The 23111-nt window shown below is 45.6% G+C and overlaps 1 protein-coding gene across 5 annotated transcripts in view; it reads right to left on the minus strand.

Moving 5' to 3' along the window:
- The window catches only part of ATP2B2 (ATPase plasma membrane Ca2+ transporting 2), a 494651-nt gene that overhangs the window by 302193 nt on the left and 169347 nt on the right, over positions 1 to 23111 (minus strand). For 3 of the 5 annotated variants that reach the window (XM_053668979.1, XM_053668975.1, XM_053668976.1), the window contains one exon: positions 8799 to 8842. The exons of 1 other annotated variant lie outside the window; for it this stretch is intronic. The gene's annotated coding sequence lies outside the window, so the exon portion shown is untranslated. Of the gene's footprint in view, positions 1 to 1365; positions 1382 to 8798; positions 8843 to 23111 lie in introns of those variants that run through there. One more of the 5 variants, XM_053668977.1, reaches the window with a different exon arrangement.

Here is a 23111-nt window from a genome sequence, read left to right on the forward strand (position 1 = left end):
GCAGCACAGCCCTGGGCTTTTTTTCTCCCTAACTACATTTACTTCCAGAGTTATCTCATCCAGTCTCATCAGGCTTAAAGTATGATCTATATACTTCTCTCTCCCTAAGCTACAGACTCATAAATCTAGCTGCCTACTCCATATTCTACTTGGATGTCTTAAAGTCAACATGGCCAAAACATCACCCTCATTTTTCCTACCAAACCCACTACTTACTACCACCCACTCCTGGCCTCTAGTCTTCTGCTAGAGTTAATAAATGGGTATATTTACCATTCTACCATTATACCATTCTATTGTATAATAAGGAATTTGACTGGCTTTTGTCTGGTTCCTGGGAAGGAGCCTCTATATCTGAAGTTCTCAAGTGATAGAGGTGTTTGTTTTTTGTGAGCCTCTGGAACCACATATGAGTTTATGCTAACCAGCTAAAGCAGGATGGGGGCTGACCCCCAGAAAGACCAACTAAGGGGTTAGAAGACAAGGCTTTGAGCCAGTCCCACCTCCAGAAAGGGGAGGGTAGAGAAAATGGAGATTAAGTTCAATCATTCATGCCTACAAAATGAAACACCAGTAAGATCTCGGTAGCTCAGCAGAGCTTGGTTGGTGAATAATTGATGTGCCAGGAGGGTAGACAGGTCCCTAATGGGACCCTAATAGACCTCACCCTGTGCCTCTCTTCAGTTGGCTAGTTCTAACCTATATCTTGTATAATAAAACTATAATTGTAAGTTAGGTATAGTACTTTCCTGAGTTCTGTGAGTCATTCTAACAAGTTATCAAACCAGAGTGGGTATGGAAACCTACAGATTTGTAGCTGGCCCAACAGAAATGAGTTAGCTTGGGAACCCCACTTGCACCTGGCACCTGAAGTGGAAGCAGTCTTTTGGGGAACCATGTTCTTTAACTGGTGGGGGTCTGTGCTAACTTTGGGTAGTTAGTACTGGATTTGGATTTCAGCACCCTGGTTGGTGTCAGAATACATCTCAGTCATCACCCATGATTCCTCTCCTTCCCTCTCCCCTCACATACACTGTAAGAGTGGGTCCAGCCCTGGCCAGGTGGCTCAGTTGGTTGGAGCATCATCCCTTAACACCAGAATTGTTGAGGGTTCAATTCCTGGTGAAGGCACATACCTAGGTTACAGGTTCAATTCCCTGTTGGGGCATGTCTGGGAAGCAACTAATTGATGTTTTTCTCTCTCTCTCTTCCTCTCTTTCTAAAATCAATAAACATAGTCTCAGGCTAGGTTTTTTAAAAAAAGAGTGGGTCCAATAAGCTCACCCTTCACATGCACTCGGCATACAGGGGTCCCTTTCCCCATCTCCATGGAAGCTGTCCTGCTCCAGCCCCATCCTCTCTCACCTGAGTTACAGCAGCAACCTCCTTCCTGGTCTCCATGCTTCCACCCATGTGCACAGGGGGCTTCTGTTAAGGCAAGTCAGCCTGAGTCACTCTCCTGCTTGGATCCTCACATGCCCCCATTCCATCTGGAAGGAAGGCAAAGTCCTCACTATCTGTCTGACACCTCACCTCCTTCCCAGACCTCACTTCCTACCACTTGCTCCCTGCTCTGGCCCTCGCCATCACAGGTCCTCCATATTTCCCAGACAGCCCAAGCTTCTACCTGTCTTAGGGCTATGCTTTTCCCTTTGTCTGGAATGTCCTAGGTTCTCATTCCTTTCATTCTAGCCCTAAAGGTCGCCTCTTCAGAGAAGTCTCCTCTGCCTACCTTATGTAAGATATCCCCATCCCAACCCCTCCCCTCCTCTCTCAACTCTCACTGGGTTTATTCTCCCCATAAGCCTTTATGGTACATCATAGATGACTTTAGTTGACCTTAGTAGAATCACAGCTCCCTGAGGGCAGGGACCATAGCTGTTTGTTTTGCTTCTGTATTTCCAGTACTTGGCTCAATAAATGTTTGTCAAATGAATAAATATGTACCAACAAGAAAACTGGCTAGGTGCAGGGAAAAGCTTCATAAAAATGATGGAGTGTCTCATGGAATCTCTTGTTTTCCGCTGGTTGTTATAGAATTATTTACACTGATGTGGAAGGAATCACAATAGGGCAATACAGTTTAAACAGTTTGAGAAAGAAAAACCATGCTTTGTTAGCAGGTAACAAACATATGCTTTGAAAGCAAAATGTGGCAGACCATTTACTTCAAAAGTTACTGAGAGATTAAAGACAACACAACTGAGAAAAATGAACTGAATATAGGATCTCCTAATGTGGGTTTTAGTGTTGTTTCTTCCATTTATGAGTTTTGTGACTGGACAGGCGGAACCCTCTCTGTGAGCCTCAGTTTTGTTACCTGCAGAATGGGACAATGCTAATGCCTCCTAGCTTGTGTCCCAGATTCACTGCCAGGGTCCTCTGAGAGGCAGATGGAGCAGACCCATCAGATGTTATTTAGTTTACTCCTGTGTGAACCACCAGGGCAGAAAGTCCCAGGACATTCCAGCAAAAAATAAAGAGTCAATACCAAGTAGATCTCTAGGAATTATGGTCAATTGTCAGTCTTCCAGGAAAGGTGTTTAGAGGAGATTTTGCTGAATCAAAGGAAAATGCTGAAATGAAGCTGCCATGCATTGTGGGGCCAGGTTTTCACAGTCATCCATCCCCTCCACAATTCCAAGATCCTGGCGCCCAGCCTGGGCCCTTGACACTGGGCTTCACGCCAGTGGCTTCTTCACTTCTCTGGACCTTGAGACAGGCTGAAAGGTCCTGCCATCCCTATCTGCTGACCTGCTGGGGTTGCTGTGAGTCAGAATCCCTCTGGGAAGCTGGCATAGGACTATTGGGACTCAGTATGTATTGAGTTTGGCAAAGGCACCCCCAAATATCTCTGAAAATGTCCTCCTTTCTGCCCTCGCCTAAATCTAAAACTAGGAGTCATTCCTGACTCTCCCTTTCTGCCCATGTCTCAACTATTATTCTTTGCTGTCCACTTTTTACCACCCACAACCACAAGTCAAGGCTTCTACCACTTCTCACTTGAACAACTGCATCAGCCTCCCAATTGGCCCCTTTCTTGATCACAGCCATCTATTCACTCCATAGCAGCAGCCAGGGAAGCCAGGGAAAAACAGAAATCTATTCCCATCACTCTATGACTATAACCCTCCAGTAGCATCCAGATGTTCTTAGGCTAAAATCTACACCCTCTGACAACAGTGGCCTTATGATGCTGTCCTTCTTCCTTCCTCTGGCCTTTTATCTCACCAGCACCCCCTTCCTCTCTGTGTTCTAGTGAGGCTAAGTTTCTGTGTTTCTGATGCTTTTCTCTTACCACAGGGCCTTTGTATAGGCTTTGCCCTTTGCAGGAATGCCTTTTCCCCTTATTTAGGCTTCCCTTTTCCTCACCTTCATTTTGGTCCATCATCTAACACCTATGACCTGCTCAAGTAGATGCATTCTTACATGTCTTCCAATTTTCACCTTAAATAAGCACTTCCTTAAGGAAGTCCTCTTTGATTCTACCAGTCCTACCCACCCCCTCGCCCCCCTCCCCCATTAGGCTCTCATAGCCAACTGGCTTCATATAACATGATGAATTATAACATTTGTCATGTTATAATTATTATTTTATTATCTGTTTCCCTGATTAGGCTCTAACCTCCACAAAGGTAGGAACCAAGTCTTCCTTGCTTACTTCTCTCTTACCACTGCCATACTCATAATAGGAACTTGATAATTTGTAAAATTTTATAACATTGCCCTAGAATCATATTTGAATCTCTTATGCTCCACCTACTTCTGCAGCCTACATCCAATCACTGGTTTCCCTGACATCATCAATCTTGCCCCCCACACACTTGTTGAGCACCCACTTCTCAGCTCAGCAGCAGACAGGAGGATGTGCAGACAGACCCCCATGGTATGGTATGCCAGTGCTCTAACTGGGGGCAAGCCCAACAGAGGGAGTGACTGACTCCCTGGAAGGGTAGGAAAAGCTTCAGGCCAGACGATCTCCATGAATGGGGCCTCAAAATGTTCTTAGGAGTTTGCCAGGTTGGGGGTGAAGCAGAGAAAAAGGCATGGGCAAAGGACCAGAAAAATAGAATAGTACTAATGACATCTTCCCAAATCTTCCTCTGGAGTTCCACTTCCAGAACTTATATCTAGACCCTCATCCCAGCACTTCTGCAAAGCCGCCTAACTAGATTTTTCTACTGTATTCTCTCTAAGCTCTATCTTCATTCTGTTCTGCCTTTGCTCAAGAATCTGCTGTGGCTTCCTATTATCTTTTACCTTAAATCTAAGGTGCTTGCTTGCCCCTGGATGCCTATCTTGACCTCTCCCTATCTCTCCCACCCTCACTGACTTATTTTGTTATTACCCATTGGCATAATCAACATTGCTTCCACGAGCTCAACAATCACAAACTTCCATACCTGCCTGGCTCATCCTATTCCTTCTTTTTATCATTGCTTTAATAAATCAAAGTCCTTTTTTAGTTGATGCTACAAGAAATAATTTTTGAAATTTGGATTGTCACATCCAGAAGCCCATTTGAATGGTTTAATTGTTTATAGCTAACTAACTGCCTCTTAGCATAGAAGTGCATGAGAGTTTCTTTGTAAAATTAATTTTCATGGGCTGAACTCTTTTGCTCTGACCTTGAGCAGCCAATTTGTGATGGATGGGCTCAGATAAGAGGGGTTGACTTTGCTTCTAGGTCCTTCTGGATAAGGGAGGTGCACTGCTTACATTGGGTGTCTGCATTTAACCTCCCTGGAGACCCCTTAAAGGTGGGAATCAATGTCTTCTTTATCTACATTACCCTGCTCCCACTCCAGCTTCAAGCTCAGCACTCTGCAAAATAAATGGCCACAGTCATCAGGAATAAGCTGCCCCTGTTATGGGCCAAGTTGTGACCCCAAAATTCATACGTTGAAACCCTAACCCCAGCATATCAGAATGTGATTGTGTTTGGAGGTGGGTCTTTATTTTTAAAGAGATGATTAAAGTAAAATGAGGTCATCAGGGTAGGTCTACTCCAACATGACTGATGTCCATATAAGGATATATCAGGGCACAGACAACACAGGCAGAGGAAAAAGCATGTGAGGATACAGGGAGAAGGTGGCCATCTAAAAGCCAAGGAGAAGGGCCTCAGAAGAAACCAACCTTGCTAACACCTTGATTCAGGACTTCTGGCCTCCAGAATTGTAAGAAAATAAATTTCCCTTGCCTAAGTCATCCAATCTGTGGTATTTTGTTATGGCAGCCCTAGCAAACTAATGATAGCCCCCAAAGCCAGTTCTTTCAGAACCACAGTTCCAGCGACAGAAGACTACAACATTGACATTTGCTTTGGGGAAAAAAGTTTAGACAAAAAGAACACTTTAGAATGAAAAGTGATGCTATATGTAGCTGACTGGCAAAATGTACACACACACACACACACATAGATATTGGAGGGGGCGGGGAACTTTTTTCTTAACTAGAATTACTCTTTCTGATACTATAAACAATGAACATTCCACTGTAGGACATTTAGAAAATGCAGAAAAGCACAAAGAAGAAAATAAGTTATCTGTTACGTTCTTACACTAGATATCTATGTTGCCAATTTTCTCCTTCTCCACTCCTCTCATTCTCTCTCTCCTCTTTCTTTCTACTTTGCTTACTTATGCTGCATTATACTTATTTTTTAAAGTGCAGTTAGGATTAATTTTGGCAATCTGCCTTTTCATTTACTACTGTAATATGAACATTTCCACATAAATTACTAAAAATTAATCTCAACCATCATATTCAATGGCTGCCCAGAATCTCTCACAATCTGCATGTGCTGTGACAGGCTCTCCCAAACCACTGCTAGTGGATATTCATGCTGTTTCCTATTTTTAACTAATAGAAACAATGCTGTGATAAACATCCCTGTAGATAAATCTGAGTACCTGGCTTAGTACCAGAGGCTATTTCCTTGGGGCAAATTCACTAAAAGTAGAATTGCTGGTTACTCATATTTTGAAATAGAATTTAAAAAATTCTTAAATGTCCTACACTTTTGGGGCTGTAACAACTTACTGATCACACATATTAAAAGATCCCCAGAGTCTATGTAGTAGTTTTAGACAACTTTTTAAAAAAAGGACAAAGAAAGAACAAAGAAAACCTAGATTATCTGGCTATAGTCAAGGCCACAAAGCGGCATCCATCCCTGGGTACGACAAAGTTGCCCTTCAGGTTAGAGCCTGGTTACTTATTTATTTATAAATATATTTTATTGATTATGCCATTACAGTTGTCCCATCCCCCCCTTCATTCCCCTCCACCCTGCACACTGCTCCCCCACCATTCCGTTACTTAGAAAGGGAAGGGAAGGAGGTGGTCTGGCTGTAATTACAACATTGTGTGGGGAGGGTATGCATTTTACAGATTGCGAAACTGAAGCACAAAGAGGTATAGGCACTTACTTGCCCAAGACTATATGCAGCTTGGGAATGAAGCAGTCAGGACTGACATTCAGTTTTGCCTGGTTACAACGACCAAGGGTTTAACCATTACACAACACTGCCCTGGGGCAGGGTCTGTGGGGACAGGATGACTCCAGAACAGCTCCCAGATCCAGCCCTGATATCCTGTTCTGCCTTCTGATCTCGCCGGCCACATGAGGTACTGGGTGTGCAGGGCTGGGAGGAGGCAGGGCTGGTGCGTGACCCAGGGGTGTATGGGCCAGCAAGGCCCACCTGACCCCACCAGGTAATGGGCTACATGCCCACAGACCATTTGCTCATCTGGATCACAAATTCTCACTGACGCAAGGCTGTACTAGAACAGCCACAGTGGTGTGACAGCCTAGAGAAGAATGTAGTAGCGCCAGAGCAAACGTACAGATAAAAGGAGGAAGGATAAAAGCTTGTGGCAACAAAGAGGCAGAATTGTGAATCCACTGTTATCTGTATTTCCCAACCTTTTATTTTAAAAATATTTTATTCATTTATTTTTAGAGAGAGGGAAAGGGAAGGAGAAAGAGTGGGAAAGAAACATCTATGTGTGGTTGCCTCTCATGTGTCCCCTACTGGGGACCTGGCTTGCAACCCAGGCATGTGCCCTGACTGGGAATCGAACCGGTGACCCTTTGCTTCACAGGCTGTGCTCAATCCACTGAGATACACCAGCTAGGGCTGTATTTCCCAACCTTTTAAAAAAGTAATTTTGCTTTCACAGGCATGTGGTGGGGGAAAAAGTCTTTGAAGTTAGATGGACCTGGGTTCCAATTTTGCCCACCAGCTCTGTGACCTTGGGCAAGTCACTTCACTTCTCTGAGCCTTGGTGTCCTCACCTGCAGAATGGGGATAAGCATTCTGTCTTGTTCTCAGGATGAACTGAAGTAAGACATTCCCATCACATTTTTAGCTTTGTGCCTGGCGGGGGGGGGGGGGCAGGGACTCAGCAAACACCAGTCCCCACATAAATTAACACATTGCTGAGTACTACTTCTGTCTAGAAGTAGACAGGGTTCTGCTCTGGGAGAAGCCGAGTGTGGAGAGGGAGAATCAATTATATCTGAGGTGGTAAGTACTTTAACAAAGGGAACAAACCAAGTCCACATTATTTTCAGAAAATAATTTGGCTCTCTAGTTCATGATCACAGCAAAATCAGAGAAGGAAGCCGCATTCACTTTTGATAGATCTTTAATCCTTCCCTAGTATCACCTTTTATTTCTCCATCAAAACTTATCTGTCCCATGTCCCAGTTTCCTAAACCTGCCATATGCTGGGCTTAATCTGGACAGATAATTTCTACAATGAGTGCCCATGGGTTGCTAGAACATTCCAGATAGCATTTGGAAGAAAAAAAGTAACTCATGCTTATCACACAAAACTTGGAAAACACAACACCCAAATTGCCCGTAACTTAGAAATAACTACTTTGAACCTACAGATGACATTTAGATGGGAGCTTTCAAAGCTTTCCTATCCTCTCCCAAGGAGTGACACAGATGATGGCAATTGGGGTGCTATGACAGGCCTGTGGGGAGGGGGTGCTGAGTGGGGAAGTCTCTATCCTATCAAATATTGGAGCAACTGCTCATTCCATCTAGGAATGGAGCCAGCTCCACACACTCACACCATGAAGGGCAATTTCTCAGGCGTTGCTAGGGAAGCAGTAGCCCAGGGCCATTGGCAGAACTCCCAGGCAGTCCCCCAGGCAAAGGGGCTGTGTCTCCAAATGTTCATTTGTAAATGGATGGACCAGCAGCCATTAAGCTCCCCTGACAGTCCTCTGCAGGCTCTGAGGCTGGGGCCCAGCCCTCTGCATAGTTCTCCTCCTTCTCAAATCCTACCCCTGCCAAAACCTCTCATGATGGTGTTAAATAGCTACTAAAGTATTGACTAATATGAAATCCATGCAACCCACACAGGAATATTGCTCTTTATCTCAAAAGGACATTTACTAACGTAAGTGCACCTCTGTTTTGGTAGAATATCACACCAAGGTAAAGATGACAACACACAGGCTCTGTGGGGGACTGGGAAGGGGGAAAGCCAAACTGCAGCTTCAGATCTGCCTCAGGCTTCCCTCTTCCTCCCCTGCTACTCCAGGTCCCCAGGTTTTGGGGAGTGGCTGCTGAGAGGCTCCATGTTGGGAAGGGCATTAGGGAGGCTGAGGTGATTGGGGCAGCAGAGGTGGGAAGATTGGGGGTTTGCACAGACAGGTGGTTTGCAAACCACTAAGGGCTCTGGGGCCACTAATGGTGCTGAAGTATGTACACAGGTGTGGCTGGGGATGCTGAGTTCCCCAGGTGAACCAAGGGTCTTGCTCAAACACTCACCTATGTTCTGGGCTGTTCTCAGTCTGGTTCCAGGTGTGGGAAGCCTACGAGCAAAGGAGATCAGAGAGACCCATCAGAGGGGCTTGTATCTTCTAGGTCAGAAACTGGTGACCAGAGATCCAGATGTCAAATTCAATATTTGTTGAAAATTTAATATTTGAACTGATCCTAGTATTTAGAAACTGAGGAATTTCATGCAAAAGTCTCACTTCCTGACTCCTTTGGGGAGATCTGCACCTCTGGGTCACACGCCAGCAGGATACTGATGGGCGGGAGCCACGTGGGCTACTCTGGTAGGCACACAAATGTTCCCCTATCCCAGTGAGTCCACTCCCCACCCCAGGAGCGCAAGTGTGTAGCCCCTGCTCTGGTGTCTGCCTTGGATCTGGAAGCCAGGCATGTTCCCTTTTCAGGCCTGCATAGGCTCCCACCCCTCCCCTCCCTTCTCTTTTCCTGCTCCAGACATATAAACAGAGAAGTCAGGAGGGAGAACAACACCAGGACCACCCCTTGGAGAAATCAAGGGAAAGAAAACTGAGTCAGACTCCAGACAAAGTTTGGATGGGGAGCCCTGCTACCCACTCTCCAGGGTCCCTTTCCAATATTCCTGCTCTGCCACTGAGGGGCTGAGTCAGACAGGGTCCTGAGGGTTTAATAAAGGACATCTTGACAAAGGTGTGGGCAAGAGGGGACCAAAAGTGAGAGTTCCTTTGCTACCACCCCTAGTCTGGAAGGAGGTGGGAGGAGGAAATGATGTCCAAACTTAGGCATAGAGAAGGCTGCATTGAAAAGACCCCTGACAATTGTCACCTGTAGTCAAGGCATGCAGCCAGCTCAAGGTGACTCTGAGGGAGAGAGGGAGAGCTGAGAGACTAAATATCCAAATATCTCTCCCCACTCACTATATCCTGCCAGAGCTCCACATTGGTCAGAGTCAGCAAGAAGCCGGAGGCATTGATGCATACAGGTCACCTCCTGGGGCACAGGGTGAGGTGAATAGGGTGGAGAATGGGTTTCAAGGGGCAAATGATGGGTGGCCAGCACAATGGCCCTCCTCCTGTGCCCTCTTCACCCATAGGAGCCATATCACTTAGAACCCAAGGCAAGGCTAACCAGGTCCTTCCAAGTAAGTGTCAGGAGCTCAGTTCCACTCCAATGACTATTAGTGTTAACCCTTCCTGAGCCTCTATCTTGCTCACCTGGACTGAACTCGTTTTCTGCCCTGTACTGTAGTCCCTGACCCTGTCCCTAGCACCTGGAGCCTGGCCCTGGCCCTGATTTCCCCTTACAGGCCCTGCCTGTTCTCTTCCACTGGACACCCTTCAAATTCCTCTCACTATGATGGCAGGCTGGCCCCTTCCCAGAAAGACAGCCCAGCCTAGGGTTCCCAGAGATCTGAAAGCAGAGCTGCAGGGAACCCACAGGCACAACAAGGCTGACACAGCAGTCACAGGACATAGGAAGTGGCCAGGAACTGAGAGCTCCCCTCCCCATATCTCTTCTGGGAAAAGCACCGGCCTGACAGAAGGCAGCCACGTGCAGGATTTCATGGAATCCAGAGTCAGAAGTGACCCAGGAGATCATCTGCTCTGGTACCTACTTTGGATGGATGGGAAAACTGAGGCCAGGGGATTGGTGGGGCTTTCACAGACCACACAAGCCAAAAAGTGGCAGAGCCAGTGTCCATCAGGCTGTCCCTTCCTCCTGGCCCAGGACACATGAGGGCCAGGCTGTGTCTGGGGACTAATGTCATGAGGTAGGCACTGTTAAGATTCCCATGTTACAGATTAGCAAGTTCAGTCCCTAGAAGTTACCTAACATGCCTTAGACTGGCACAATTGGTGAATCTGGAGCAGAGGCAACAACACTGACAACAGTAATAATAACCAGCAGTGCCGACTAGGGTGCTTTCTCCAGGCTGGCCCTGTACCAAGGTCCTCAAACACCTTATCCCATTGTTTGGCTTATGTGTTTTACTAGAGAGTTTCTATTAACTTTTCCAATTTGGCTGAAACATGGAATATATATATATATATATATATATATATATATATATATATATATATATAATACACACACACACATATATATATAAAGTGTCCAGTCTTATTGACATACAACTGACATATAACATTGTGTAAGTTTAAGGTGTAAAATGCACTGATCGATATACATCATTACCACCATAGTGTTAGCTATCACCTCCATCACATTACACAATTACCATTTATTTTTTGTGGTGAGAACATTTAAAATCTATTTTCTTAGCAACTTTAAGTGTGTATCTAATCAGGTAAGACTAGCCTTGTGGTACTCAGAGGCCTTGTGGCTGTTTTGTTCCACATACTCACCTTCTGACCCTTTGTGGGCCTCTTCCTGATGTCTCAGTGTATATGAGGCAGAAAGCTCAGAACTGGCCATCTATCACACCCAGTACCCTTCCTGTGATGTTTAAGGGGTCTCCCTAGTCTTTGGTGAGCCTGCCTGCTCCCCACCCAGGACCCTGAACTACTGCACATAGTAGCAAGGTCCTGGGCTGTAGACAGCAAGACCTTTTCTTCCTCAGTAGGGACTGTTGAGATGAAAGATTGATGAGCAATCTGTCCTTACTGGTGAATTTTTAATTACAGAAGAAAGGAGACCCCAGCCCCTGACCTAAACCAAGAAATGTAGGCAGGCTGCTTCTTGGATATCACTGACAGAAATGTAGGCAGGCTGCTTCTTGGATATCACTGACAAAAGCTGTCCATAAATAAAGGTGAAAGGTTGAGATGGGAGCAATTGGTGGAAAAACTGCCAGACTCCCAGCATGGAAAGTTCTGGAGTGACATAAATGTGAATAAGACCAGGACTCATAAAGGTCTTGGGCAAGTCCGGACATCAGGGCAGTGGGTATGGGAGCCTAGGGGTCATGCCAGCTGTCACTCTATGATTCTTGCCCTTCTACATTGCAGGTGACCACACCACACACCCTGGATCCCCTTACAGTCAACAAGCTGAGAAAGGGCTGAGCTCAGAGCATGGTTACCAGGTAGGGGCCCTAGCCCCAGCTTTGGAGACACAGGAGATACCAGCCTTCAGGTTATTGCCCTAGGAGAGCAGGATACCTGTGAGACTATCTATGACTCAGTTCTGTCCAATTCACAAGCCAGACACAAAAAGAGAAACGAAGGCCTGGTTTCGAGTCTCTACATCATTAACAGTCCATGTTCTCAAGCAAGTCACTTCAATCTCCTGAGCCTCAGTTTTCTCCTCCACAAAAAGGGGTTAGAAACAGCTACTGAGTGATGAAGGTAAAATGAGAAGATTCAGGGAAAAACAATGAGCACTTCTCCAAGCATGCACTGAGTTCCTGATAAACATTAACTGTAAACAAGGAAGAATAAACCACTAGGTCTGCTCTCACTTCACTTTTAAACCAGTGGGGTTCTCACACTGGCTAAAAACAAAATTCCCCAGGAAGAACAGAGAAGCATAAAATGACATTACAAAACACCCAGGGTAAGAATTTGAATGAGGGATCATTTCGACTTAGGGGCCACAGTCAGGGGAGGCTTCTGGGAAGAGAGGACCAGAAAAATACACCTGCAAGTGCTTGCATTTTTTGTGAGTTCTGGGACTAATCCCTCTGGTGGGAAGTCCTGAAGTCCTCTTCAGGCAAACTGGGTGCCAGTGAGTGTGTGCATCTGATTCTCAGTGGTACTTAGTCAATAAAGTCATGAGTCATTGGCACCCACAGGCCCCAGACTTTCCAGCTCATACCCTACCTCCTACAGGAACCCCCCTAGGATTATTTCATCCACACGGATCCCACTCTTCTCATTGCCACTAGCACTCAAAGCCCAAACCACACACCCTAAAGAGCCTTCTTGCAGGGGAGGAGCCCTGGCCCCTGTTCTCTGTGAGACATTAGGCAAGTGCCAGCCACTCTCTGAACCTCAGTTTTCTTATCTGTAAACAAGGAAGTTGGACTAGATTGTTGTTTCCCAGAGTGACACTGGGAAGCACTAGTCTTTTGAGAGGCTCCCTAAAACATGGCACCATGTTTCATGTTGGAACCTCCACCTTCCTTGTAGATTTCGTAACACAATGAATAAATACATTAAGGCTCTGATAAGTCCTGCAACATAGAAACCAGCTTAGTTTTGCTTGACTCAGCATTTCCTAAACTACCTTGACCTTGGAACATTTCTTTCAGTAATGTCTATTAAAAGACCACAAAACTAGCATTCCTTAGAACCCACTTTGGGAGGGAATATTAGCCTCAAAGATCTCTTAGGTATCTTCATGCTCTGTCAGTAAGGACATTTAATAAAAGTCTTGGGTGTGGAATTTCATCCTCTGAGTAACTTTCCCAAAATGTTTGCTTCATTTCTGACCAAAATTTGAGAGTGCCCTCCTCCAGCTCCCACAGCAGCCACCATGCCTGGATCTCCATCACAACAGCCCTTGCACTGCAGTCGTAGTTATGTCCCCTTCTGCAGTGGACCATAAGCATTTAGGGAGGGACCATGTCTGGGCACTGATGTATCCCATGGCTCAACAAGTTCAGTGCCCGAAACACAGCACGTGCTCAATAAATATTTTTGAATACAGGAGTGTGGTTTACATATTTGACAAGTGGTATGGTCATCGCATATACCAAGAGGGACACAAGATATGAATAACCTACAGGGCTCTCCCGACCATGCTTGTTAGTCGAACACCAGTCTGGTGGAAGGAAGAAAGGAGGGAAGGAAGAAAGGAAGGAATGAACTGCAAGAACTGCATGAGAGAGTATAATTATTACCTGCAAAGGAAAAGCATTTTCTACAGTAAAGTCCAAAGCTGTGTTTTTAACCTTTTACCCCTCTGGGCTTTTCTGGCTTGGATCTTCAGATCTGGAGTGGGGGTTGGGGACTACAAAGACCACCCCTCCCACCATGGGCCTCAGTTGGAGCCAAGGCCAAATGAGAAAGCGGGCTTTTCTGTGTCCTCAACAGAGCTGGCAGCAGTTTTAGTATTTCAAATATCCTGAAATCTGAATCCAGAATGGAACATTTTTTCAAGTAAATAATACCCTTGATGTCAGTGTTGCTGCAGCAGGCTCAACAGCCCCCAGAAACCCAGACCTGAGGACGTGCAGGGAGCCACCAGAACACAAGGGTGAATCAAACCCCAGATCTTCTGGCTCCATCCACCAGACCACCTGCCTTCCAAAAGTGTGAAGATTTAGTAAGACACTTCAGGCATTGGCATATGTAAGAGGCATGTTTTTTTTCTGATCATACCTGACAATGCCAGAAAAATTCAGAAAGATCACACTCTGGGGACTCCATATTGTCATGGGCTCTAGGGACCCTGGGTCAAGGGTGAGGGGTGGTGGAAACAAGATGGAGAAGTCTCTTGGCAAAAGGTAAGATTAGAAAAGGTCATGGCCCTCTCTGAGTGATGGGCAGCACCTGATGCCTGCTAAACTCCCCGATGGGCTGGCTTCAGATTTCCATATTGGTTTCCCATCTCAGTCAGGATTTGAAGCAGATACCACCAGGTTTGAGTTACAGAATCCGGCTGATGGCTTCCTGACCCTTCCAGGAGGCTTTCAGGGGGGGGCTATGAGTTCTCAGGAGGGGCCAGGCCTGGGGCACATCCAGAGTGCTTAGAAGGAAGTGGCCAGGACAGTGTCTGACCTGAAGCTTCCTTCATGGCAATTTTCCCCTTTGGGGGTAGGAGTGGCATAATGTGGAGAGCAGGGCCAATAAAATGGCATTGGTCTGATTAAGATAGTATAAAGTGTATAAAACAAAGTAGAGTAACTTATGTCAACTAAAATGGCTGTCAATTAGCCACAACTCTTTGGTTCAAAAGAAAAACTACCTAAGTCAGAGTAAAAGACAACTGGCAAGGAGACACACTTAAGATATCTGCTCATGTGGTCAGAGCATTGGTGTCTGCAGAGCAGGACCACCCATAGACAATTCCCTGGGGAAATTCCACACTTGCCAGCAGGGGCACCAAGACATTTATCAAAAAGACCCAGAAGGGTGGAGTACACCACTTCCAAGGTATAACAGGCAGGTTCCAGACCACTGCTGAGATAGCCAATCCCCACACACTAGAGTGCTGTTCCACACCATGCTGATCTCCCTTGGCATCCAGTGCTAGAGGCTCTGCCCTGCTGGACTGAGGACTTCATCTGCCCAGCTGCCCACCTGGCTCCAGAGATCCTTGCTTGCAAAATGCTGACAACTCCCTTGCCCATCATGCTGTCTCCCCAGACCTACAGCATGAGACTCTGGGACTTGGATTGGTTATCCCCCACTGATTGCTGTGTGTGTGTGTGTTATGTTCCTCTTAGATTGTTAGAGTGTGAGGAGGATATTAATGTATGTTGATGTTCTACTTTGAGTGAACCTGCATTCAATAGAAGCTGAGTGAAGAGCATAATTACTGTGTGTGACTCTTGTCTATTCCTTGGTGCCATGCTGCTCAGCAGGCAGCTGGCTGAGCTGTTGTCCTTTCCTATAAGTTGACTTATAGGAAAGACTGTATCATGAATATATGCTCCTGACACATCTATACTAGGGACACTTAGGGGTGATCCTTATCCTCCTCATCATCATGTAATATTGAGGCACACTACAGGGAAGCCACTCCAAGGAGAGCACCCTCAGTTACCTTTACCACCTCTCCAATACCTGCTAAGGCTAACAGGCCTTTACTGGTGGGAAGCAATGCCTACCTAGAATTTAATGACACTTAAAGTTTGCCTCCTTTTTTAAAAATTATTTTTACTGTTACTTTCTATTTATGACAGCTGTTACCATATTTTCGCATTATGGAAATAATAAGGTTCATTCTAAAATTTATTTAGGTAAAAAAACAAGTGAGTTCATTTGAATAAAGAGATTAAGTACTATTTAGTGCAGGCGAGGTGACCTAATCTACAGGTGTGGAGGGCGGTATATGAATGTTTAGAGTCTGTGAAACATTCACCCAGTCCAATCACAGATGAATGCACTGAGTCCAGAGGGGAGGGGTCTTACTCAAGTCACACAGCCAGTTAATAGCAAGAGCTGGAATGAAGAACTCGGGGTCAGAGTCTCCAGACTCTTTTTGCCTGTAAAGCCCAGCTGTGAATGTCTCCCTTTGTGTGGTCCTTTCTCACAGTGCAGGGGAAATCTGGCCTCATAGCTCTGCTGCCTTCAGGGTGCTGGGAGCTCTGCAGAGGTCATAACCAAACCTTATTCTTTGCTTTATCCCAGAGACAGTCAGAAAATTGGTGACAAATGAGAATCTAGTAAAAGGGATGAATGGGTGGATGAATGGGTAAACAGGTGGGTATATAGGTGCATGGATGGGAGGAAGGATGATTGGAGAGGCAGATAAGTGGATAGATGGAGATACAGATGGAGAGAGCGGAGATGGGTGGAAACAGGAATAAATTGTTTGACTGATGACTTAGGGAAGGAGTATTCAACCTTTTGGCGTCTCTGGGCTACACTGGAAGAAGAGTTGTCTTGGGCCACACATTAAATACACAAACACTAATGAAAACAGAAAAAAATCTCATAATGTTTTAAGTAAATTTATGATTTTGTGTTGGGCCAGATTTGTAGCCATTCTAGGCTGCATGCAGCCCATGGGCCACAGGTTGGCCACCCCTGATCAGGGTCTCTGTCCTCGTTTCATCCATCCAAGGGTATTTCCATTCTGTTAGAGAACTAGCAGAAGAAATACAAAAGAATTAATGGTGAAATTTCAGACACCACAATAGATTGGTAGAGACAATTTTCCCCATCCCCATTTTGTCAAGTGAGACCTTGAAGCAAAGGTGAGTGACACTGGCCAGGAAGCCCAGAGCCTCTGCTTCTCATTTTGTTTTTGAAACTCACTCTCTGACCTTGAATAAATTTCCTCTCTTTCCTGGGCCTCTGTTTCCCAGTATGTAAAACAAGGGGGTGAGCCAAATTGCTGCAGGGCCTTCCAGAGGCCAAAGCCCCGCCAAGCATCCCTGATGGTGACTGTAGGCACTGAACCTGTTGGTTGGATTTAGCTTCTGCAAAGTGATATGCTGAAGGCAGCCATCAAGCCACCCCCTAAGAAAAGAATTAGCAAGGGGCTCTGTCCTGCTCTGCCTTTGGAACCAGTATATACAAAGCAGGAAACATCAGAATTGCTGGGACATGAGGTCTAGTCCCCAGTCTCCTAAATGATATACCTCTTTGTATATAAAACTGCCATGAACAGGGTATGGACAAACCAGAGGTGAGAAGACAAAGGAGGGGCCAGAGGGAGAGGCTTAGAGCACAGGCTTCTGGGTCAGCCAGTCCTAAATGCAAATCCTGCCCTTGCCATTTCTTAGCTGTGTGACCTTGGGTCAGTTCTCCCATCTTCTGAGCTTCCTCATCATCTTCTAATATGGGGACATATTAGCTCTCTACTTTATTGAATGGTTGAGAGAACTGAAGAAAAGGTACGTGGATGAGGACTCTATAGATGTTAGCTCATCATTCTTCTGTTCGTGAACTGCCAGAGAAAGCCTGGATCTTGTCCAATGATATTTTCCCCAGTAGGAAGCATGGGGATGGATGTTTGCTCAGCTACTGTTTATTGATCACCTACAATGTTCCAGGCCCTCTCCTCTGTTCTGGGAACTCAGTGGTGAGGAGAGGCAAACCCTAGTGTCTGATGTCACAGTGTTTAAAGTCTAGGAGAAGGAGTGAGAAGTCAGTCATTCACCAAATGGTCACTGAAGTAAACTGAAAGTGTCAGGTTCCATAAAGAGGAAAGTAGGGTAGAGTGGGGCTATGTTATAGTCCTATTTGTTCCTGGGCAGGGTCATCAGGGAAGTGACTTGAGTTGAGACTTGAAGGATGTACAGGCTGTGATCAGGGGAAAGTGTTGGAGGTGGGGGACTGGGTCACATAAACAGAAGGTTAGCAGGTGCAAAGTCCCTGTGGCAGGAAGCACACAGCACATTCAAAGCTTTGAGAGGAAGCCAGTATGGTTGCAGTAGAGAGGGAGGGATAATGTGATGTCGGGAAAGCTGGAGATGAGGGCAGGTGCCTGACTGCCAGAGACTCATGGGTCTTTTTCTTTGTGTGTGTGTGCGTGCTTTCATGGGGAAAACGGGAAGTCACTAAAGGGCATACAGTGGAAGGGTGAGGGGTTGAGTCACTGTGATGTGGAGAATGGATGTAGAGAACCCAGAGGGAAGGATGAGAGCAGTGAGGCAGCCATGTCACTGCCCAGGCAAGAGACAATGGTGGCCCAGATAGGGTGGTGGCAACATAATGGACAGCAGACAGGAACAGCCCTCATCTAAGCTTTGGCACATGCAGGGAAGTGATGCCTGTGAAGTCCACTAGGATTTCCCTGTCCCCTTTCAATGTGGTCCCTAAGGCTATAAAGCTCAATCTCAGCCCCATGGACCAATGCAGGCCCTCCTCAGAGGCCTTGGAACAGGACAACTGCCTTGGAGTATGATGTCCATGCAATAGTTAAGACGACTGCAATGCTCATCCATAGACTTTATAGTTTATAACCACCTTTCACAGCCTTTATCATCTTTGATCCTCAAACCCACTATCAAGATGAGAGAATTCCAAATGCTCAACCTCTTTTGTGACTCTCTTTTAAAGAATAAAAACAACAATATCATAATAACTTTGTATTTCTTTATAAAGACACCTCATTTCATATCTCCTGTTGACTCATTAACATTGAACTCATGATCAAAAGCACTACAATGCACACCTGAATGAAGATCTTCAAGCACACTTATTTTCTCTATAAGATGATACATCATAGACTTCTTGGCTTAGAGCACTAGACAGCATTTGGGTCATTTTAAACAGCAAAATCAACAACAAAAAGTACAAAACTGAGGGGAAAAAGTGGCACCAAGTGGAGTTCAAAACAGCATACTTGTTTCTGTATGAGAACTGAGACTAGAAAGCAGAGTGACACCTCATCTGATCTCAGCTGGGAACTTGTGCACTGGGTGACTCAAAATTTTCACTGCTCTGCACACATTTGCAAAGGACTGCAAAAGCACCATAAGTATGCATTTGGGGTTATATATCAATTTCAGCAAGTAGAAGAATTTAATAAGCAACATGGAATCTCTGAAGAATGACAGATAAATGTATTTACTATTCATTTGTTGATTTAACATTTTCATTGAGGGCCTCCATTGTGCCACTTGCCTTTGGGGTACTGGGGGTGCAGAGCCTGCTCTCATGAGGCTGAGTGTGTGCCACACACCAGAGACTGTGCAGCCTCACCATCCTGTGGTAGAGACTTATTTTCTAGAGAAGATGGAGTGTCCCAAATGGGAGGTGGCCTGGGAGGGGTGAAAAGCAGAGGTGTTTCTAACAGAGTCTAGTTCCAAACCCCTAGGCACACCCTCATTCTAAATACTGATTTCACACCAGATACCTTAAAATCCTGTTCATTTCCCCCTTCTTGCCCAGTAAGCAGTTCAGCTCACAGACTATATTAATCTGTGGCATAAATTAATTTAAACAAAATATTGCCAAGCAATGCAAAGGCAGAAATCCTCTTACAACCCACATGGGATCGACACTGTGCATGGAGGGAGGGCTGAGCCTTTTAGTGGCTGATGCTAAACACCCCTGAATCCTGGAGTGGTGAGTCCAGGCCCAGGCATAGGATGAGCCTGAGGACAAAATGACCATTTGCCATGGTGGGGACTGGGTTTCACTATGAGTCCCTGGATCATCATAGATGACAGAGGACAGCCCTTAAGTGCTAGACACTGTTTAGTGAAAAACAGCCCCAAAGACTGCATTTAAACTATAAAGCAACTTCATATTCATTGGATGACTCTATTTCCCTCCAATAAAGAGGTAGGCGATGCTATTAGCCCAGTTTAGGGATGAGAAAAGCGAGGCTCAGGGGAGGAGGAATTACTTGGCCCATGTCACACAGCTGGGCAGGAGGTGGAGTAGGGATTTGATCCCATGTCTTTTGTCTACCAATGGCACAGTCTTTTAATTACTTCCCAGGTTGAAAAAGAATGGTTTCTTCCTTTAAATTGATGAATCCCAAGTGGAAAAATGTGTTTTAGAGGAATAAAGCAGCAAAGGAGGAAGTAACGGTTACTTGAAGAGCCCCCCAAGTCACGTGGATTATTTTTGCAGCCCAGCCCAGCCACTTATCAGTGGCATTTCCTGGAGCAATTTACTTCCTTTCTCTGTGTCTCAATTTCCTCATCTGTAAAACTGTAGGATAGTAGTACCTTCTTCTGAGAGTGGGTAGAAGGAATAAATGAGTCAATACTTGTAAATTGCTCAGCACAGAGATTGCCATGAAGTAAATGCTATGTAATTAACTGTTAAAACTTAAAAAATTAACCTAGGCATAAACCAGAGGGGAAAGCAATTGCCAAATCTGTTGCTACCCCAAATTTTATATTCCTTAATTCAGTGAACTACATGTTTGTTTGTTGTAATTAACATTACTGTGAATAGCCAAATGACAAGTCTGTCTTTCCTACCTATAGGAACTTTAAGTAGAAATAGAGTTGTCCCACAACTCTGTGTGTAAATGTTGTTAACCCATTTTATAGATAAAGACCCCTGGCTCTCAGAGAGATGAAGTGACTTCCTCAAGGTCATGCAGCTGGTAAGTGGCAGAGCCAAGAATCAAATCCAGTTCAACCCAGCAGCAAGGCCTGTGCTGTTAATCACTTTGCCTCACATTTAATCAGTGGCACTCAAACTCCTGCTGATACTTTCTCCTGGAGGTCCAAGCTCTGGGAGAGAAGGTCTTTGCCAGAGTTTGTGGACACAGAGGGACAGATCACATGGAGTGAAACCCTCCGGCCCCTCCCCTCCCCTCCCCTATATAGGGCCTGGTAGCTCAGGAAAAAACCTGCATCTCCAAACATCACGAACAATGGGCTCTGCCTGCCTTAAAGGGGAGGCATTGGGTCCCTGCTTCTGAGCCACAAGGAACAGAAATGGCTCCATTTCCAATGGCTCCAGGTCAAACACAGCTGCAGTATTAAAATTGCAGGCCATTCTTCAGAAGGTGCTAGAAAATTAAAAATGACTTGCTGTCGATTTCCTAGTTTGTTTCTTATAAAAGAAGTTTCTGGAGGGCTGTATTTCTCACCCTACACAGTTTCAGCCAAAAGCTAAAATATTGTTCAACATCCAGAAAGGAGAATGGACTTTGAAGTTAATGTGAAGCAGGTCCATGAGGTCCCCTGCTTGGGTCAGGAAATTTGGGCTCAGCCACTATCTTGCTGTGTGACCTCAGGAAAATCCTGTCCTCTGTGTCTCCTAAGCAATAGGCAGCAGCCAGGGGTTGAATCCAGCCTGCAGATGATTTTTTGTTGTTGTCTTGGGAAAATTTTTTTAAATTAGGAAAACTACGTAGACAAGTGTAGATTTCTGAATTTTCTTAAAAATGGGAATTCCTGGCTCTGGGACCCCATGCTCCCACAAAATGAGCTGTTGTTGGCACCAAGTGTGACTGATCCCTGACACAATGAGATAGAACCTGGATCCTTACTGAATCAGCCTGGGACCTTCCACCACTAGGAGCTTATTATTTTAGTAATTTTAGTTATATATTCTGTTACTTGCAGGCAAAATGATCCTTCCTGGTGCAAAATGCAACTGAGGCCATATGACTTGCTTATAGCCAACTACTGTTAGCTGCTAGTGGTGGCTGCATAGTAAGACCCTGGTTTCCATGGTTTTAATATCTGTCGTAGCACAGTATCCCCAGGTGATTCTGCTGGGGCCCTGTCCAACTCAGCCTCGGAGACATCCTTGGGAGTGACCCAAGGATGTCTCTTACTGAAGCTCCAAGCCAGTGCCCAAATCACAACCAACTAAAAAATCTCCCCAATACTAAAAATAGCCCCCAAACCTTGTGGCCCTGAGGAAACATGCCTTTTGGGGTCACTGTGACATAAAGAAAATATAAAGTGCTCCTTTGGGAGCCCCCAATCATAGGTTTTGAGGGCCTAGAAGGCTTAGCACAGGCCATTTGGAAAGATGGCCTATCGTCTTCATGGAAGAAGCCAATATCAAACCAGCCAGGACACTCAACCCAGAAGGACCTCTTCCCCCAAGTACCTCCTCTGTAAGCCCCTCAGCACCAAAAATGCCACATGAGCAGGCCATGCCTGTGGTGTAAGGCTTTGCCCTCTGCCAAAACAAATTGCTCTACTTTCCTAGGAATGAACTTCAGATCACTTAGTCAAGGGGCAGGCTTGGTCAGGGAGCCCTGCTACATGTGGGCCCAGGTCTTTTGTCGGGAAGTTGGGAGGTTTGAATTGGGTGTGTAAGGGAGACATAGAAGCATTTGTCAGCTTGAGTCTGGCATAAAGGAAAGGGCAATGACCCTTCCATGTTGTTTCAGGACCCCTTGCATGGAAACTAGAAGGGGACAGGCCCTGTACAACACAGGACAGGACCTTCCAACACTCATAAGATCACAAGGTGAGTGTCCACAGGTATCAGCAAGTGTTCACTGGTCTTGGTATGTGGGAGGCAATAGGGGGTGGTGGGGACTGTGGGGGCTTGCAGAGTGGCCACCATTAAGCTCAGGATTGCCTGAGCTTCTAAATTTTCAAGAGAAGTTGGAAATCCAGGTTTTTCCATGACATCTCCCAATTTGGGGATTCAGGTAACTAATTACAGTTTAAGACAGTAGGCAAAATAATGTAAGAAACACAAAATTAAGCATGTGTTCACAGAATTAGCCTGCGGACCTCCCAGTTTGGAGGCTCTGATTTAGAGTTTCAGTGGTTAGAAGTGTTGCAGATCAAGTAATCAGGAAGCAGCTCCACAAGCCATATGCAGTTTCCTTCCTTCCACTGATGGCATCTGAGAAAACCAGACAACACAATTAACTCTCTGGTTGTTAGGTGTGTGTGCAAAGTGGTGAAGCTTCTCTATCTCACCCCTGTACTATTTGTTGCTGTGTCCTGAGACTCTGAAGCCCACCTATGCCTTCCCCCTGCCCTCACTGTGTTCTGAGTACTGGGCATCGTATGGACAGACAAGAATCAGAGGCTGCTCTCTAGTGTAGTCTCCCGTGATTTAGCCCTGGTGGAAAATTCCACCAGCTCCTCTTAGGTAGCATTTTGCATGCAGTGACAGCACAGCAGCCACAGGCATCCTTCCATAAAGCCCTGTTCTTCCTTGACAAGGATGGCACCCTCCCGGTCACCCTCATCAATTCCTGCCAGCTTTGCACTGACCAGAAAAGAAAGGCCAGCTGCTGTAAATGGTCCCCAGGGGGTGTTTTACTGAACTTCTCTGGCCTCAGCTCAAAGAGATTCCTGAT

Source organism: Artibeus jamaicensis, unplaced genomic scaffold (assembly GCF_021234435.1).
Source record: "Artibeus jamaicensis isolate MK-2021 breed Jamaican fruit bat unplaced genomic scaffold, CSHL_Jam_final contig_519, whole genome shotgun sequence".
NCBI classification, from domain to species: Eukaryota; Metazoa; Chordata; class Mammalia; order Chiroptera; family Phyllostomidae; genus Artibeus; species Artibeus jamaicensis.